Here is a 15,364-nt window from a genome sequence, read left to right as displayed (position 1 = left end):
TCAGAAGATATTGCTCTTTAAGGACTTTCACAGGAGAGCAAAAAATCAGTCTTTCCTGATTCAACTCAAATTAAATTAAGAAACTGTTATTTCATCACTGTATCCTCACCAGCAATCAAGCCTTTTTTTCCTCTTCAGGATTCTTTGTCTCCTGGCCAGGTGCAGTCTGGCTGGGTCTGGTAGGAACTGGAGGTGATATGAATTCTTTATGGCTTTTCAGTGGGCTGGGTATACCTCACTCTTCCCAGGACAGGCCCTAGACCTCGAATGACAGTGGCTGGAATTAGTGTTTCCCACCAAAAGAAAACAAGCGATTAGGCTCCAGGGACAGGGTTCTGAAGGGTACCTTTCCTGCTCTCTTGGACCAGAGAGATGGAGAACAGTGAGTCGTATGTCCAGAACATCACATTTTTAAAGGACAAACCATGGTACCAAAGGGTACACTTTCCTTGTGTGTGGGGCAACATACCTATGGGCAATAAGGGAGAGGGAAGCTGGGTTATCTACAGCGGAGGTGGGTGCTGTTTGCAGGAACATGGACTGTTTCCAACAGCTCTCCTTGGCGCCTCTCCCCTAGATGGCTACGTCGGTGTGTGGAGAGAAGCAGGGGCAATGCTAGAGGCCTGGCCCTCCTGTCTGCCATGTCCTCACAAGTGGTGTGAGGAAACAGGGACAAACCAAAACCTCTGCCTTTGGGCAGTCTTGTCCTTATTTAACCATAAAAGCTTGGTCTCGTTCGTCTGTTCTGGAGCTCTCCCTGTTCTTCCTGAAAGAGACAGGACTAAGCAGGAGCCTGGTGCCCTCATGACAGTTGACCAGGCTGCTACGGGGCTGATGGCCAGGCTGCCGTGGTGGTGATGGTGAGGCTGGCCTGGGGGGGATATCCTAGGCAGCTTAGAGGGTGATGGCTAAGGCGTTGTGAGGCTGCCAGCTGCTGCCGTGAGGATGGTGGTGGGGTTGCTGCCTCGACTGTCGCGGGGCTGACGGCTGCTGCCATGGGATGGTGTCAGGGATGCTGTGGAGGGTGCTATGGATGCTGCCTGGGCTGTCGTGGAGCTGACGGCGAAGCCGGTGTTGTGCTGACAGCCGGGCAGCCGCGCAGCTGCCGGCTCGGCTGCTCCTGGGGCGAAGCCTGCGCCCCTGTGGGGCTGACAGCGAGGGGAGCACCGAAGAGCTGAGCACTTCAGGCCGGAGTTGCTGGGGGGCCGGGCGGGGACTCTGAGCCGGCCCTTCCACCGCCACCTGCGCCGCGCTCCCCGCGGCCCCGCCCCGGTCCCACGGGCGGCGGCGGGGGTGTCGCTACCGAGGGCGTGCGGGCGGAGGAGGAGGAGGAGGAGGAGGAGGAGGAGGCGGCGGGAGGAGTAAGGCGGCGGCAGCAGCAGCAGCTCTCGGGAGGAGCCTGTCCACCGTGAGACAGCACATTCAGCCGGCGGCGGCGGTCCTGCCGCAGCGGCGGGCGGCACGGCACAGCTCGGCTCGGCTCGGCTCGTCACGGCTCTGCTCAGCACGGCTCGGCTCGGCTCGGCAGGGCGCAGCTACTGGCAGCAGCCCTTCAGGCAGCGGGGCATCCCTCTGCTCTCCCGGCGGCGAGCGCTCGGTGAGAGCTGCAAGGCGCCGGGAGCCGCTCCGCATCTCCCGGGCGCCGGCGGAGGTGAGGCACCCGCGGGGGCGGCGGGGCCGGGACGCGGCGGAGCGGGGAGCGGGGGCTGCCCTTGGGGCCCGGCGCTGGCGGCGGAGGAGCGGGGCGGGAGTCACTCCGCGGGATGCGCAGCGGCCGCGGAGCCTGGTGCGGCCGCCGGAGGCGCTCCCCGGGTAGGCGGGCCGGCTGGGCGAGCGGGCATCCCGGCTGGGCGAGCGGGCATCCCCGGCTGCCCGCGGGAGCCGGCCGGCCCTCGCCGCGGGTGGGCTCTGGCGGCCCGGCGGCTGGTCTGTGGGAGGGCTGCGGTGAGAGAGCCGCGCCGGCCTCGGCACCTGCTCCGGTCCCTGGGGCGCATCTCGGCCCCGGCCGCGAGTGGCGGCCGCAGGCTCCCGGCTGGTGCCTGGGCGCCGAACAGCTTAAAGCAAAAGGGGGTGGTAAAAGTTTTTCGTCTGTAATTCTTCACACAGCTGGAGCGGTAGTGGGTATACTCAAGTCCCAAGACGACATAGCACAGTAAATAGATCTTTTCCCCTTCCTAAGATTTTCTCACCTAAAAGGGTGAGAGAAGGAGGGAGTCAGCCAGAGGCCTTTTTACACTGGTAGTCCACTGAAATAGATTTTCAAAAGGATGTTATTACAGTTACATCATCCCAGGAGTCCCCCGTGGTTAGCAGAGAACATAAGGCCCCAGATTTCCTAGACAAAGCCTCTGTTTTAAAGACTGGAACTAAGTTTGTTTTTCTGTCAATATTGCTATTGACAGAAAGTACAGATTTGAGCTATAAATGTGCATAACATAAGGCTTCTCAACAGATCAATCAGTCTTACCTGCTGATATAGAGGGGATGAGATGGAAGGACCTGACATGAAGTTGGCATGTGGAAGTCGCTTCTGCATGAGGACTTTAATTTACATTGGAAATTGCGCTAAATATCATGAAGCACGGAACTGCAAAAACCTATTTCAGAATGGAAATCCCACGTCCCAGGACTGCCTGTCTCCTGATAGATGGTGTTATCAGAGCAATTAGGGAATTTAATTTCTGTTACTACCAATGTGTTTTGTCAAAGTACCTCATTTGTTCTTGCTAATTTAATGGGGGAAAGTTACATTCTGATTCTTTTAAGCTCTTTCTTTTTGGTTTTTATTTTCATTTGAGATGGCATTTCTAGTAACATTTTCCACAGTTAGTGAAGGCAGATAAAATTCCATTTATAATTTCTCTGCAGCATTTTTCTGCAAGAATGGGTTTCTTCAACACAAACCTTGGGGCTGCATCCAGGTGTTCTCCCCGTGGGAATGCTCACTCTGATAACCATCCTCTGCTTTGTTTTCTTTTCCCAAAATCATCCATTTATAGTCCATAAAAATACAAAATGTGTTGCCCCTTCTCTACCTTCTTTATGAATAGACTGTTTTGAAGGTTGGGACTTGCCATCATCTTCCTTGATAAGCGAGACTTCTGAGGGCCAGGTATGTGGAGATCCAAAAGATTTTTTAGAGTTGGATTGGCTGGATTTCTCTGAGCTCTAAGCACCTCTGCCTCAAATTAGTCTACCACAAAAATGCACTAACTGTGGTGCTGCTGTATCCACAGTTTAAGGGAGGAATCTTTAAAAGAGTGGCAATAAACCACACCCATCACATGCAGTAATTCTTGGAAGTTTGGAAATGTGGCTACTCAAAGAATAGTCAGGGAAATATTCTTTTGTACCCTGAAGATCTTAAATTAAGAAGCTGACCTTTCAGCTCTTTCTATAGAAGGAAGGGGAGTGAGCTGCCTCCTTTGTGATGCCCTTCAGTGGCTATTTTTTTCATGATTGAAATGCATTTGATTTCCAGTGTATTTTCCCAACTTCGGGTTTCTGGTTCCTGTTATGGCTCCCGTAGATAAAAGCTTTGCTTTAGCAGCTGTCTTCAGTGTAGGTACTCTAAATGATGCAGCAAGAACTTACCTGCCTTATTTTCAAATAAATTAACGGATCAAGTCTCTTGGTCTTCTTTACTTTTGTAAGACAGGTTTCAAAAAGCATTCCTTGATGCCGTCTATTTTCCTGCCTCCAAGAAGAGAGAGGAGGAATACCAGGTAGAGCTGCTAGCAATGGGTTGTGTTAGAGGTCCCACCATTGTAGGATACTGGACAATGATGTGTAATGGGCTGGAAGGGAAAACGATAAGGGATTGAAAGAGAAAAAACATGAGGGTATAGAAAGGCAGTGTTGTTTTTAAAAGCTTCACTTAACTCCTGCTAATGATTCAGGTAATGAATGTTAACAGAATGATCCTCCTTGTCCTATCCATGGGCTTTAATTTTCAGAGAAGTTGGAGGGAAGTAACACTGCAATTCTCACTGAGGCACACGGGGCGATTCATACCTGCAGAGATAAGGTCTCAGGCTTTCTGCAGCCATACTCATTCTTAGTGCAGTACTCATCTGGTACTTTGAGATTTTTATTTTAAAAACCTTAAATGAAACATAATGACTTTAGATGTAGTCTGTGTTTAAAAGGGACATTTTCCTGCTGAACTACTGATGGAATATGCTGGCAAAGTGGCCTCAGTACAGATGCAACTTGTGTTAGTAAAACTGTGCTTTTGCCAGTGCAGCTTATTTCTGTTCATTAGAGGAATGGAAATCCTGCAGGTGAGCACACATTCATGTGTCCATATGGGGGCTTCCTTTCCAAATGAGGGCTCGGATGGTCTTCCCCTCAGCTGTTTGTAAGCAGGCAGAAATGGTAATGCAGGAATGATACTGCTTAACAAAGAGACCCTGACTCAGTCTACATCTCAGATCGATGCAATATGTCCCTTTTGCTACCTGCTAATAATCCATCTAAAACCCTGCTAGCTCTTTTTTGTGAGAGATGACATTGGGAGCTGTTGTTTGCTTGGCCATTTGCAAGCACTCAAAATAAGGCAGTATACATGAGCTTGCTCCCCCAATACTGTTCATTTTGTGTGGCATCATCTTGCCAACTTTTCTGGGAAAATGGCTACTTCCAGGCAGATGGGAGGAGCTGCAGGAAGCTGTGAAGCAGACTAATGTGTGAGCCACTAGGTCTTACAGTGATCATCTGTGACAGGTGATGTACCAACTTCTCCTGAGCTTAAAACTATACCCCTTCCTTTTTTACTGAACTTCTTCAGCACCTTTTGTTGTATCTTTTGAGGCAAAAGCATTCTGATGAGTGTCTGGGAGTGCAGTGCAGCATGAGGAAGGCGTGGAGCCGGAGTAACAGTTTCTTGAAGCTTTTTGTGGGCAGCACACTGTAACTCCATGCTCAAGTTTAAGGACAGAGGTCTTAGCCCTATCAGTGCTGACAGTAATAGGAGTTTTCTCTGACTTCTCTGGTGGTGAACCTAGCCTCTAGAGTGATGGCAGAAGCCAGCTGTCATCACTGTTTGAAAGCCACGATACTTCTCCAAACGCTATTGAAGGAAATGAGAGTTTTGCACTGACTTAACAGAGTTTGTATGAGTCCCTGTCTGACTGCTGCATTGACTGGTGTGCAGATATTTGTGTTACCTGATGAATAATAGCTGCCTAGATGTCTCCTGTGATTCTTGGGTCTTACGAGTAAAAGTACATGTTTTATATTTAATACTGCTCCCATGCATGTGAAGCAGCTTACCTGATCTGGAGAGACAAGTTACATCAACCTGAGGAACAGACCTCCTGGGAGCCCTTCTGGAGCAGTGCAGATCTACCCTGTGGGTTCCCCAGGTGCTGGCTGACTGTCCCTGCTTGGCCCTAGAATAATTCATGAATAATTTGATAAAAGGAGAAGGCCCATTTATTGCTGCTCTGCAGAAAACAATTACAGAGGGAATCTTTTCAAGACATAACATTTTGTTTACAGTGGTATCTTTTCTTCACATTTCCTTTCCCTCTTGCTATCGTTCTTTGAGGCTTACTTACCCTTTTCTCTTTTCCTCAATAGTTTTAACATCACATTCCCTGCTCACTGGCTTTCCCTTCCCCTCCCCTTTGTTTTCTCTCCCTAGCAGAGAAATTATATTAGTTCCTTGTTTTCTCCTTCCATCTATGATGTGGTACAAATAATTCCAAATCCTGCTCCTCAGTTACTAATTTTTCACTTCAGCCCAGCAGAAAGATGCAGTGTGTTTTGTGTTCAAACAATGGGGAGTTATAGCAAGGCAAAGACACAAAACTGCCTAGTACGATTAAATATAAGTAAGTATAACAGACTATTTATTTCTTATCTATTTATATCACTTTATATCAAGCCTTCCTTGATTCTAATATTTTCAGGCTGAATTTGACAGAAAAAGCTATGGTATGTTAGTACTGAAACTATGCTGTATTAGTATTGAAAGTTAGTCACTATAGGTCTTAGACCACATGCAGGGAAAATATGGATTTCCCTTGCCTTTAACTATTCAGCCCTTCCGTTTTGTATCCATTAACAGAGATCTTAGCTTTTAAAGGGCATGGACAGCTGTATTAAATCCCTACTATTCAAGGCATGCCCTTGTTTCATATTTTGCACATTAGGCCACCACTGTTAGGATCAGAGTGGTTACCAGGTCACTTGGTAATTGGGGCAAAGACATTTCAAATTATTGCTATTGTATATTTCCAGAAATTAAAATATTTAATAAAACAGGGTTACAGGAAAAAAACCCAAACCAACCCAGACTGTTTCTAATGTTTTCTTATATTTGAACCTGTCATTCCTGGTTTAAGGACTGTTCCACTGACACTGAGCTTTTAAAAGAATTTCTTCTCAGATTCTCACAGCACAAAGTTGGAGGACTGTCTAAACTCATGTGACTTGTTTCATAATACATGTTTATCTTCTCTTTAAGTAATATAAAAGATTTGCCATTTTTGTTAATCTCACTATTCAAAGTCATATGACATTGTTGTTTCTTTCATCAGTTTGTTTCTGGTTACATGTTGAGCAATTGCTGAACCAGAAGGTGGTTTGTATCATAATTCTGAAGTATTTCAGATCTTAGCTCGCCCTTAAATGAATTAATTCTTTGTCCGTTTTAGCTGTAATTGCTCACAGAGCTTTGTCACACGCTTATACCAGTTTGTTACAGACTATCCACTTCTTCATTGCCTAGGAACACAAATTACTTCTGCAAAAACCAGGGAAAAGATAGTTCAGGTTATATGCACTTATGACTGTAAACTGTGTGGTGCATTGAACAGTGAATGGCTTAAAAATCTATAACCTTTTGGAATGAAACAAGAAATTTGACCTAAATCATATCCCCTAGTGTGCAGTTAGCTATTCATGTACATAATCTGCTGCACTTGGCAAAGCCTGTGAATGTTGTATTCTTGCCTTTCACTGTCTCCACAGTAGTAATAATAATACAACAAAAATTGTGCTGATGGGATAGGAGGCTATTGTACTGGAGACAAAATAAGAAAAAAAACGGTGATGCCATTCTCTCTTTGTACTGAAAGAGCCCATGGGAAAACCGTCCCTTTATTTCCCACAATATTTTCTTTTTCACAGAAAGTTGAATAGCAGGAAAGCGCAGGAAAGCCTAGTTTCTCAGCCTTTAAGGGCCTCTGCAAATATATTAAAAACACCTTGTGCAAATTCCGTACTTTGTCTGATAATTATAAATTAAAGAGCTTTAGGATTTTTCCCATATGTTTAAAGCATAGGTCTCAAAAGGCGACAGTAAATTATATTCTCTGTAAGGGGCTAAGATGGAAAACCCCCCATGTTTCAGCCTTCCTACTGGTGCTCTCCACACCTTTTAGGGCACCCTTCATGTACATAACCCTTATTGGGTTTTATTATTTACTTATCAATAACTCAGGGGACAGGGAAGTAAAAAACTCTAGACTTCCACATGGACAAGCATATGTGTTTTTGAACAAAATTATAGTAAAATGCAGCAGTAATATTAGTTACTACTAGTAGTGATTTTGAAATCTTTGAATGGAGATCATGTTTCCTCAGTGTTCATTCAATAAAGTTTAATTAAGTTTAATTTTTTCCCCAGAAGGTTTCTGATCTCACCAAATCAAGGGATGAATCAGGAGTAAGTATGATTAAAGTTGTTGGCCTCCCATTTTTGTGTTATTTTTCTTGAGGTAGTGTGTACATATATATATGTCAATAAGAAGGCTGTGCTTTCTCCTATCACATAATGACCAGTTTTGATAAATGATTAACTATTACCCAGTTACTCCTGGGTTCTCTCTGGTGATACGTCAATGATCTGTAGAGTTCTAAAACTACATTGTACTCTTAATCCTCAAGACTACCTGTTGGAAGCAGTTTAACAGTTTGATGTGGCTGAAAACCAGACATGGACCCTTTCTGATTGCCTTGTGGACCTTCAGTGGCCCACAGCCACTAGTAAATGTATTTTGACAGCCGCTAGTAAACGTTGATGTATTTTCCAAAACTACCTATATTGCATTCCACATTTGAAGAGAGCTGGTGGTCTAGAACTAATGTCTTGTTCTCGAATTCTGGAGCCAAGGTCCTGGTGGAGTGGGCCATTCACTGAGGCTTGCTTCTGGAGGAGTCCTGCAGTGTGCTCCAGGGATGTGATTGCCCCACCATGTAGGCTGGGCACTTGTTTGCTTTTGCTCTCAAGTCAGCCCGTTTGCCAAACTTGTTCTTAGTGGAAGCCAGGGCATTTGAGAGATATGTGCGTGTGTGGGAGAGAAGAGCTCATGTGCAGTCAGCCTTGCCTTTGTCGGAGGCTGTGCTTGAAGTCCAGAGCACGCCCACATCTTAAACCTGGGGTGCATTCTTTAGTTCCCCAAACTGGAAGTTCTTATAGTGCCTGGGAAGGTCAGCTGCATCTAAACCCACAAAATGGTGTGGAAACAGAAACTATAATTGCTGTCCTCAAAAATCAGCTTGGCTGTCACCTAGCTCTTGAAACACAAGCAGTCTCTAAAAACTCACTTTTTCTCCTTTTTTCCCCTTTTCTGGTGTGTTCTTACCCTTGAACCCCCAGACTCAGCCCAGGTGTCCTCTCCCTGTCTCTCCAAGGCTGCTCCATCTAGTTCACATTCCTTGAGCCCATCTGCCAGATTCTGTGCTCCATCGAGTTGCATCTGACAGCATCTGCTCCTGCTTTTAGTGGACCCTGGTTTTAATGGGACTCACCTGAAGTAAAAGGAGTCTCAGCTAATTTTTGCCTTTGCTTAAAGAGATATTTGCCTTCATCCATGCTCTGACCAGCAACCTATGTGTCTTCTGCAGTAGGTGCCTTCCCAGTCTTTCCCACTGAAGCTGCTCCACATAAGTCTAAAGTATTAAAGTTTCTTTGGGTGCAACAGAGCATGTGGGAGAAAGAGAAAGGACTCTTCAGCACCTTGCTTCAAATGCTCAGAAAGAGGAGTCTTTGGCTCCAGCCACTTAAATACAGCATTGTATTATAAACTAAACAGTCGCTGCCTATAATATAAACTAACCCTGAAACAAAGACTAGAACCCAGGGGCCTCTGTTAGGGATTAATGTTCGCTCTCTTGCATCTGCTTCTTCTGGTCCAATGAATCCTTGCAGAAAAGAAATTAATAGAAAATAGCTTCAGTGGTTAAAAATGCAATCTCCATTCCTCCAGTCCTTCTCACCCATTAGCCAGCAGTCACTCTAGGAATGTGGATTTCAGTTTTCTCTAGACAAAAAAACTCCAACTCCCCCCAAAAACCCCCAAACAAACCACAAACAAACAAACAAACCCCCAAACATGTTTCTCCTATTTGGGGAGAATGCTTTAACCACAGAAAAGATAAATGGAAGACATAGATTTCTTGGTTCTTAGTCCTCTCTCATATTCAAATTCTTTGCAGATGTCCTTTAAATTATGCTATTAGACATCTGCATTTATCATCTTGCCTTGTTACCTGGACATACCTTTTTTCTCTTCTGTCGATCAACAGGAATGATTGGCTAAGGCAGGCTCTGAGCATTCACCTTGCTTAGTTAGTATAGCCAGATAAGCCCTGGGAAGTACAGAGGGAGTGGTAGTGTTGTTTATTCTACTTCTTGAGAACTTTCTGTATATTTCTTACAGCCAGCGCTCTTCCGTGCTTTTTAAATCTTTAGCTGTCTTGACTTCAGAAATGAACTCAATGTGTAATGTTTTTAACCTAGTTACATCCTTACAGACATCAGCGGCAAAGCAAAGCGTATTTTGTTATAAGAAAGAAATGATATCTGGGTAAGTCTTCCAACAAAACCTGTGTGATGGCAGCATAGCTTGTTCTTTGATGTCTCTCTGGCAGTTGTCATAACTGGGTTAAGAAGCAGACACTAGAGCATGCATTTTTCATGTTTGGGTAAATGGCTTTAAGTATCACGTTGCTGGCCATGTACCACTAGGGTTATCTCAGGAGGAAGGTGGAAAAGTCAGAGGGGTTAGTTTTACCCCCCATATGGAATGAAAATACATATTTTAATGTCCGAAATATTTTCAGGATGGAGAAAATGAGTCTTTGTTCCACTTCAGGAGAGACTAGTAGACATCTTGAAGCAAAGTTCTATGTTAGGTTTTAGTAAGTCATTAAATTTAACCCTGGGAGGCACTTTGGTACTTTTATGATGAACAAGATATTTTATATAGGTTTTGAAGAAGTGGTCATATCAATGATAGCAGCAGATATCACTGACATCTGAGCATTGTATAAGAAATACATAGAAAAGAAAGTGAAATCAAAAACATCAAAATACAAGGCTCTTATTTTTCTAGATAAGTGACCTGCAGCTTGAGGTTTAGATTGTTACCTCTCTCATGTTACCCATCTCTAAAATCTTAGCAATTTACAGCTTGCATTTGGCTGCCTTTTACTGTCAGAAAACATCTTTAAATTAGCCTGCTAGGTCACAGAATCATAGAACAGCTGGGGTTGAAAGGGACCTTTGAGATTATCTAATTCAAAGCCCCCTTCAGTGGATAGAGACACCTTTCACTCAGAGCTCCATCCAGCCTGGCCCTTAAACACTTCCAGGTATGGTGCATCCACAGCTTCTCTGGGCAACGTGTTCCAGTGCCTCACCACCATCACAGTGAAAGCTTTTTTTCCTCATATCCAACCTAAACCTACTCTTTTTCAGTTTGAATCCGTTTCCCCTTGTCCAGTCACTTCATGCTGTTGTAAAAAGTCTCTCCCTCTTTCTTGTAGGCTCCTTTCAGGTACTGGAAAACTGTAATTAGGTCACCCCAAAGCCCTTTCTTTTCCAGGCTGAACAAATCCAAATTTCTCAGCCTTTCCTCACAGGTGGTGTACTCCATCTCTCTAATCAACTTGGTGGCCTCCTCTGGGCTTACTTCAACAGGTCCATGTCCTTTCCTGTGCTGGGACCCCAGAGCTGGATGCAGTGCTCCAGGTGGGGTCTCACTGGAGCACAGTAGAGGGGCAGAATCCCCTCCCTGACCTTGATGGCCACACTGCTTTTGGTGCAGCCCAGGACACATTTGGCTTTCTGGGTTGTAAATGCACATTTCTGGGTCATGTCCAGCCTCCCATCTGCCAGCATCCCCAACTCCTTCTCAGCAGGGCTGCTCTTGATCTGTTCATCCTGCAGTTCATCTCTGGAGCAAGCTGGGAAATTCACAGAAAATAACACAGTGCAATGAGGAAGACCAGTTAATGTGTGGTGAATGTAGAGTCACAAAATTTGGAATTTCGCTGTGTCCATTCCCAGCCACATACAGAGCCACGTATGGAGTGCTGCGTGTTACTGCACCCAAACGTAAAAGATAACAGAGACAGAAGCTGATAGAGCGGGAAGTGACCAAGAATGCTTAGGAATCGCTTCTATATTACAAGATCTAAAACTTGTCGAGCATGCAAGTGGTTGTTATGTTAGAAACATCTGCTCTTTGTAACTGGGGCACAATTCCTGAGTCAGATTCCTGGGAAGTACAAATCAGTATTGGCTGCTGCATTGAGGACCATCTCACAGCAGCACATCTGAGATCGCTATGCAGTTATAACTATGCTCATTAAAGCTTATTGAGAGAAAATCCAAGACGCTTGAAAAGACCTATTTAAAATTCAGTTTTCTTTGAGGTGATACATGCAATTGGTTTTGTGGAACTCAATATAAAGGGAGTGTGTTTGGTGCAAGATGTGCAGCAGTTTTGCTAGAGTGACATGTTAGTATGTGGTCCTCGAGTTCATTCTACTCCTTGCTGTAATGTTGTGTGTTTCTTGCTCATCTCCAGTGAGTTGTTGCCAGCAGCTTCTTCCCTTCAACCTTGATGGCTCTTCCATGGCACTAGGTTTGTTGGAATTGAAATGACCATGGTAGATTTAAGAGAATAAAGGGGCATGAGAGAAAGGGATGGCAAGAAGGTGTTGCTTCATTGACTGCTCCTGGTGCTGGAAGAATGGGCAGCAGTAGAGTTCTGCTCACATGATGCTTTGTGGGGGCCCTACAATTCTGCTGAAACTGAGTTAATTTTGTAGTAGGGCCATTATGGAAGAACAAGACTGAAAAGATTAAATGGTAATAGATTGTAAGGGATGTAAGAGCAGTTGTGGGTACATGTCTTATACCCTGTCAGCACTAAAATAAATAGGCTAGAGATGTGCTGACCTGTTGCATAGCAACCAGGAAGAAGCACGGAACCAAATGTCTGGGTGCTTGTGTTTTGTAAACCTTTACAGAACAAAGTACAAGACCTTTGCCCATCTGTTAGAAATGTTCAGAAGCTGAAGGATAAAAATGGTACATTCCCTGAAATGTAACACTTGACAACCATTTTTATTTATAGATAAATACACAGATGCAGTGTAAAAAGCCTGACTGTTTTGCCTCAAGGTTATATGGAAAAAATACTTAGTCTCTCCAGTTTTACTTAGTGTTTTCCTGAATTCATCACACACAGGAGATTCCTTTAAATACTGCAAATGCTAAGTTTTTGCAGCTGCAAATATTTGCTCATTGTTGTGATCTCGTAAACATTGATGTGCCCATTTAGCAAAATTATTTATGTTATTTGACTGAAGTCAAGTGCAAATTCTGATGCATGATGAAAAGAGGCACTCATTTATGCAAAAATTGCTGTTGAGATGCTTCTAGCCCCTTTTGCCCATTTGAAGTGTGTTTCAAACATTATTTTCAAATGAATGCAATGTATTAGAATGCATTTATACTAGGGTAGCAACTCCCTCTGGTTTCTTGCAGACCAAAGACATTTATCTGCTTTGTACGGTTTCGTAATGTGCATGCACACTTTACAGTTGTAGAAGTCATAGGTAGATCTCATGGGAATTTTTTTCTATTGTAAAAATACATAGTATTCCTAACTGTAGGAAAGATGCTAATTTGTACCAAGTGGAGATAAATATGATACATGATAGGAATGAATAAATTTTTTTCCAGTGGAACACTTCATATGTGAGAGTTTCAATAGTAATAGTACTCCCACTCTATAAACCCATTCTTTAAAACCAAAATCACTGAGTAATATATTTTATTGGGGAACATCCTGTGCATTTCACACGAATACGTTTTGCAGTTTTGGACTCCAGTAACTGGCTATTTAAGAAGGCATATGAAAAATACATGTACAGCATCTCTAAATATTGGATGCTCCCTATTTTTTTAAAGAAGTATATTAATGAATCAATTATTTATAATTAGTTACACAGGATGACTAATGCCATATGTAACAGTATTTAATGAACCCCTTTGGTAAGTGCAATGGAGGTAATAACGAAAAGGACAACACAGGAAGGCACAAGCCAGGAAAGACCTCAAGGCTCATGAAGGGCAAAATTTCTACTCCTTCTGGAAAATTTCTACTCTAGTGCAGCCTACTGAACGGTGTGTAAAAATCCCGCAAACACCAAAAAAGCAGTAAAATTCGTAGGCTTTTTTTAAGTCCTATTAGAGTTGGAAAGTGAGGTTTCTTTTGAGATGAGCTTAGCGAAGGCGTGCAGGTGAGATGCTATTCTAGGAAATATAAAGAAAAGGCTTGAAGAAAAGGGAGATCTTATATATTGTTTACTTCTTCTACTTAAAAAGTGTGCACTGTTGTAATTGTCTTTTTATTTTATTGTTTATACATTGGACATTTTGGACTTACTTTTTCCTGTATTTAATCCAACCTATGTACATGTCTTGCAACTCTTTGTACCTGTTCTTCTGATTTTGTTACTCTAAAAATATCAACTTATTGGTACTGAAATTCAAGTAAACCTTTTTAGATACCTGTGGCTGTTTCTGCTCTTAAGTGCTCATATAAATGTTTTGAAAAAATATCTGCTCAAATGCTGTGATATTGATCGCTGATAAAGACCTTGTTGCTTATAAAGCTGTAATAAAACTGGCCTGTACCTGTTAAAGTACTTGCATGGCTTTTAGTCCAGTCGAGGATAAAATGCTGTTGTTTGCATGTTTATATTCTTACTGCTACCACAAATGAAATTGTTGTGAGATGTTACTACCTGTGGGATGAGCTTAGTGGAGTAGTTTGGCATATGTTCTGTACAGCAGAGAAGTTTGTGCAAACATCATTACTATTTTTAGATTAATATAAATTGTCTTTCAGATATCTTGTTTCATACACTGAGAAGCTAAAAGGAACTTCTGGGAGCATGTTAAGGACAGGATTGTTCTCACCCTGTCTGAGACATTTACAATGGAGATTTCTAGAACTTAATGTAGATCACTCAGGGCCCTTTATCATCATTAGAGAGGAACTGGTGACTTTGGGGCATGCTTAATCTTAGCTACTTTTAAATGTCTGCTTTAGGAAAAGTGGAATCACATCCTAGGATACCCAGACTCTTTAGATTTTACCTATCCTGATGGTAGGGATAGCTCTGCATGTACACTGTGGGCATCTAAGGTGCTGTGAGCCAAACCAGTAGATGGTGATGTCCCAGAAAGCAGTCTCCAGAAGCCAGCACTGCCTGTGCACAGGCCTGGGTCGCTTGCATCACGCTGGCTCTGATGTGTAAATGGAATCAACTGTATTTCCAAGACTAAAAGGGGTCTCTGAGGCATGTTTAATGCACATGGGGAAAACTGACATCTTGAAATAGAACACTCTGTTTCATTAAAAGTCATGCCATGAGGAACCAGCTCCTTTCTTCAGTATCACAAAGAAAGGAGAGTTTTCTCTGAGTATTGGGAGTTCAGGCAGGTGCTCTCTGTGCAAGGTCCTGGTACAAGAACCTATGCTACCATGTGTGGGAAGCTCTTCTGCAGTGGGAGGACTCTCTCTCCCCTTTTAAAACCATGACAATAAACTGGGCTAAACAAATAAAAATTGATCTAGAATCTAAGATTATGCATCTCCCTTGAAGAGGGGAGCCCCAGGGTGTTGCCCTACTATGAAAGTTATTTCTACACTTACTCAATGTTCAGTGTGTTTGTTCCTGTGTGTTCCTTCTCCTACACAAGGGATTTAATTGCTTCAGTGCAAAATGTGCTCCTCAGTGATTCCCTCTGACCAGTGCCTTCTCCCAGGCTGGAGATTAGGTCTTGCATAAGCCTTGGGCTGTCATCTGCACCACAGAGAATGTTTAAAGTAAATCCTTTTTACTGTTTACCTTTATCTCTCTTGGTGTAGCATGCCTTTTGGCACTCAGAATGGCATTTATTAGAAATTTGCTCTCAGTAATGAACAGTGTTAACTCCATGGTTAATGCCAAGCAGAGTGATAAGTACACTTGCCTCCTTTCTTGGTACCAGCTTGCTGGCATCTGAGAAAGGTGCTTACATACCCTTGGTGTTCAATTTGTGCTAAAA

The 15,364-nt window shown here is 43.6% G+C and overlaps 1 protein-coding gene across 7 annotated transcripts in view; it reads left to right on the top strand.

The window, feature by feature from the left end:
* The first annotated feature begins 1,360 nt into the window (after nt 1-1,360).
* The window catches only part of DYNC1I1 (dynein cytoplasmic 1 intermediate chain 1), a 187,519-nt gene continuing 173,515 nt past the window's right edge, over nt 1,361-15,364 (top strand). For 3 of the 7 annotated variants that reach the window (XM_032111659.1, XM_032111675.1, XM_032111649.1), the window contains exon 1: nt 1,361-1,651. The gene's annotated coding sequence lies outside the window, so the exon portion shown is untranslated. The remainder of the gene's footprint in view (nt 1,652-15,364) is intronic. The other 4 variants (XM_032111702.1, XM_032111685.1, XM_032111695.1 and 1 more) reach the window with 2 other exon arrangements.

The sequence above is a fragment of the Corvus moneduloides genome, chromosome 1 (genome assembly GCF_009650955.1).
Source record: "Corvus moneduloides isolate bCorMon1 chromosome 1, bCorMon1.pri, whole genome shotgun sequence".
NCBI classification, from domain to species: Eukaryota; Metazoa; Chordata; class Aves; order Passeriformes; family Corvidae; genus Corvus; species Corvus moneduloides.
Note: the sequence above shows the minus strand (reverse complement) of the source record. Positions and strands in the feature narration are given on the sequence as shown.